This window comes from Sarcophilus harrisii, chromosome X, assembly GCF_902635505.1.
Source record: "Sarcophilus harrisii chromosome X, mSarHar1.11, whole genome shotgun sequence".
In the NCBI taxonomy this organism is placed as follows: domain Eukaryota; kingdom Metazoa; phylum Chordata; class Mammalia; order Dasyuromorphia; family Dasyuridae; genus Sarcophilus; species Sarcophilus harrisii.
Genome location: NC_045432.1, coordinates 4,636,091 through 4,641,174, shown reverse-complemented (window position 1 = coordinate 4,641,174; position 5,084 = coordinate 4,636,091).

Below are 5,084 nucleotides of genomic sequence, written 5' to 3'. Positions count from 1 at the left end.
GAATGATGCTTCAATGTTTTTGTTTGTTTTTTACATTTCAGATGGTGTGCACAAGGTGGAGATTTAATTTTTTGTGATGACTGCCCTAATGCTTTTTGTAAAAAATGCATTCAGGATAATCTAGGGGAAAAGGAGTTGTTAAAAGTGATGGATAAAAACACTAAGTGGAGTTGTTACATTTGTCAGCCGGAGCCTTTATTGGATTTGGTTGCCATATGCGACTGTGTATTTGAGAATTTGGCACACTTAGAACAGCAGTCTAAAAAGAAAAAGTTAGTAAGTGAAAAGAGTGATAACACATGTGACCATTCAGAGGAATTAAAACATGGAAGTTGCGCTGAAGAGACACATCAGGTGTATAATCCTTCCTCTGATACGGCATTAAGCCCTTTCCCCACATTATTGATTCCAGAAGCCTTGATTGAGAAGGCAAAAGCATTGGCTGAGAACGTGAGAGAAACGAGCGCTACTTTTCTGAAACATTTCCAGCAAATATCCCATTATTCAGAAGTTAGCCCAAGTGAGAGTTACTGTCAGTATGAAATTTTGAAATATATGATAATGGAGGTATGTGATGCTCTGGAGGCCTTGGTAGATTTCCTGAATGATGAAATAATTGAATTGGTTATTAGACAGTTGGAGGAAAATAATAAAGAAAGAGAAAATGAGAATGTTTAAAAAAAATTAAAACTCTTAAGATTTCTTTGTTAGGACTGGGTAAGAAATATTTCCTTGTTCATAGCTACAATGTGAGGGCACCCGCTCCGTCCAACCAGATTTGTTATGTTTGGGTACGTGACCCTCTGTTTGCTTTCTGTATGCCTCCTCTTGTTAACTGCCAGTCTGCCCTGGTGGGGGGAGACGTGCAGTTCTCCTGAGATGTGATCAAATAAAGGCTTCTGTTTTCTACTTTGAAATACCTCTCTTTTTAATGGAGTTGGTGGACTTGTGACCTTCCCATTTTTAGGGCCTCTTCCAGGAGAACTGGGCAGAGCAGGGAAATCTGATAATCTCAGAAGGTTGTGCATCCCTTTGGGCAGTCTCAGGTAAGGTAGGGGTGGGAAATGTCCCTGGGATTGGATTATGGTAGGGATTCTTCTAGGGCTGAAGCAGCAGCCACATGTGTATGGAAAAACTAAAGGGTCCTGTTGGTCCAGTGACGTTCCTGAGAGAAAGGGACAGGATATCGGGGCTGGGGCAGATGCTGTGACTCCATCATTCCCGTCCCAAAGAACTGAGACCCAAATTCATTTGGGGCTAGAGATGGAGGACTCATCTTCCACAACAGCTTCTGACTGATAAGGGGGGAGATGGATGTGAATTGTGCCCAATTAGCATCCAAAGGTGAGATGCCCCTTGCAGAGGCTGAGGTATGCAGTGATATCCCTCCTGCAAGGCCATGTGAAAAATGATTGAGGCAAGTCTGGAAGACACAAATCTTATGAAATTAAAACCAGGGATATTGGGGTTACAGTACTACCTCCCCCTGCTGATCAAAGCCATATCGTTTGTAATGAGAATGTGCTCAGGTTTCACAGTCCCATTAGACATGGTGAGAGTGACAGAACCCTTGGCAGCAGTGAAACAACAGGTGGTGTTGATGAAGGGGCTCCAGAGGAGAGTCACCAACCCTGCGAGAGAGGTGGTCTCTGGAGGGTGAGTGGTCACTGTGGGAAACATCTTGTGAGAAAACTGGGTGCCCAAAAGTCTCTCCTCCAAACCCCACTGAAATCATTTCTGATGGACCTTCAACAAATAATGGAACAACAGCTAGGTCCCATAAGGGTGAATAGAACATTATCCATACATATGTTTTAGAAATAAAAAGCTTTAAAAAATAAAAACAAAAACCAAGGAGTGTAATGCAGTTAGTGATACCAGAGAACTCCACAGACATTTCCCAGACAGCTAATGAAATGCCAGGTAAGCAAACACACAGATGACTTCTAGAAAAGAAACACCAAGGGGGCAATTCCCAAGACCCGTCCTCTTTCAATTTACTGATTCAACTGAGAAACAAGCAAAGGTGTTGCTCGGGCCAATCGGTGATATTGGTGGGAGCGCAAATGGGATGGTGAATGGGAAGGGGACAAAAGGGAGTGTGAGATGCCTGTGGGTCAAACAGCAGTGGTAAGGAGGGCAAGTTAAGCCTTGGAGTCTCAAGAACTGAAGAGTCTTGAGGAGGTAGAGGGAGGAAAGATTTAAAAAGGGAATGAGGGAGGCCTTGTTATGGTAGTGGGAGGAGGGATCTACTTGAGCAACTGAGAGGGTGCAAAAGGGGGGAAAAGCAGATAATGTGACAAAAATGAAGTAACAAAGGAACTAAGAAGCAAACACCTAAAGAGTAAGGGATAACAGGAGGAGGTGGTAAGAATTGAGGATAAAAGAGCTGTTGGGAATAGGCCCATTATGATAGAATGGAAGTCAGCCCAGGACTGGGCCCAGTGGGACACTAGGAATGACCTGCAGGGGGGTCCAACTAAGGACGCTGAGAAGGAGTGGCCAAGGTGAGGGGGTACTCAGCCGGTGCTGTCTTTTAGCTTTGGTTATGTTTCCAGGGCTTAGCTCAGTACCTGGTACATCACAGGCACTTCCTAAATGTTTGTTTAGTGATTAAAAGGAGAAGTTGTAAGGAGTAATTTCAGAAAAATGTAGAGCAAAGTATCAAGAGAAGGGCTAATGACAGTGCCAAAGGCTGCAAAGTAATGAGGAAAGGTGAGGATCAAGAAAAGGACATGGGATTTGCCATCAAGGAGATGATGAGCAACGTGAGAAAAATTTCAGTGGAAGGATGAGAGCAGAACATAGATGGTAGAGAACTGAGAAGAGAGGAGAACAAGCAGAGGTGACTATGATAAATGCGAGGATAATCACAGGGGAAGGAGAGCCCAAGACAGATGTTTTTAAGGATGCTGCACACAGACATGTTTATAGGCAGGGGAAAGTAGCCAATATCCAGGGAGATGATGTACTGAGAGAATGGACGTGATAGAGGAAGTGCTCTGCTGGAGGAAATGGGTTGGAAGGGACCATCATGCAGGTAGCGAGAAATTTGGATCAGTAGGCCCTAAGCTCATGTTTATGTGTAAAAAAAGGCATGGAGGAGGAGACGGAGGCAGAGGGCACCTGAGTGATCTGCGAGGAAGAGGAGGGAACAAAAGGGAGCTCTCAGAAAATGACCTGTGTATTTTCAGGAAAATATGAGACAAAGTTCTCAACTGAGACCATGGGGGTGAGTGGGAAGGAATTATCGAAGATTTCAGAGGAGATGAATATTTTCTTTCTTTTTTTTTTGTTTATTAAACCTTTTTTTATTTTCAATCCATCGGCATGAATTTTTCAACATCGAGCCTTGTAAAACCTTGTGTTCCAAATCCCCCCCCCCATCTCCTCCTCTAGATGGCAAGTAATCCATTATATGGTAAACATGTGCAATTCTTCTCAACATATTTCTACATTTATCATGCTGCAAAAGAAAAATCAGGTCAAAAAGGGAAAAAATGAGAAAGAAAACAAAATGCAAACCAGCAACAGCAAAAAGAGTGAAAATGCTATGTGGTGATCCACAGTCCTCGTAGTGCTCTCTAGGGGTAGATGGCTCCGTTCATCCTAAGATCATTGGAACCGGCCTGAATCATGTCATTCTTGGAAAATGTCATGTCCATCAGAATCATACAGTCTTGTTGTCACATATAAAAATCTCCTGGTTCTGCTCATTTCACTTAGCAACAGTTCATGTGAGTCTCTCCAGGCATCTCTGAAATCATCCTGCCCATCATTTCCTATAGAAGAATAATATTCCATAACATTCATATACCACAAATTGCTCAGCCACACTCCAACTGATGGGCATCCACTGCGTTTCCAGCTTCTTGCCACTACAAACATTTTGGCCATGAGGGTTCCTTTCCAACCTCCCTTGAGATTAGAGCACCTTTTCATGCGACTAGAATTGGTTTCAGTTTCTTGGAGACGAAATTTTTCTAAAGAGCCATTGTGGTTAGTAGGAGAATGAGAAAGAGAACTAAATAAAGATAGTCTTGGGCCTGCAGTAGAAGGCTGGTCACTTTTGTGGCAAAATAATTGCTATAGGAGTAAACAAGAGGCATGGATCAAACCTGTTTCGTGGAATAATGCTGGTGGACGTTGGTCCTATCACACAAGGGCTGGAATTGAAATTTAAAAATACCACAGTTTATTCGGCATCAACCCTTTACCAATTCCCTGTCAATCATTTTGAGGTTGGGAAAAGGAAATGAAGTGGCATTTGGGGCCACCCTTGATTATTTTCCTAATGTAGCTCAGCAGATGTAGGAAGAATGAGGAGCTCTGGAAAATGAGTTTTTTTTTTTTGTTTTTTTTTTTTTTTGTAGAGCATCTTTTTATTTTCTTTGATGATGATATAGGATACATTGTCGTCTGTGGGGATGACCGACGAGCAGGGTGAGTCTAGTGTATCTGACCGTAGTTGAGTCATTTTTCCATTGTATCTGACTGTGTTTGACCCCATTAGGGTTTTCTTGGGGGAGAGGGCAGAGACACTACAGCACTTTTCCATTTCTTTCTCCAACTTATTTTGCAGATGAAGAACGGAGATAAAAAGTGTTAAGTGATTTGCCCAGGATTCCACAGCTAATAGTGTCTGAGCCCAGAGTAGAATTCTTTTTTTTTAAATTTTATTTTATTTTTAATAGCCTTTTATTTATAGGATATATGCATGGGTAACTTTACAGCATTAACAATTGCCAAACCTCTTGTTCCAATTTTTCACCTCTTACCCCCCCACCCCCTCCCCTAGATGGCAGGATGACCAGTAGATGTTAAATATATTAAAATATAAATTAGATACACATAAGTATACCTGACCAAAAGTTATTTTGGTAGAAAAGAATCAGACTCTGAATTATTGCACAGTTACTTGTGAAGGAAATCAAAAATGCAGGTGGGCATAAATAAGGGTTGGGAATTCAGTGTAATGGTTTTTAGTCTTCCCCGATTCTTTTTCTGGGATGCTAGTTCACTTACCCCATTAGAAAGATTTGGTTATCTTGTTGGAGAATCCGATCCATCAGAACTGGTCGTCA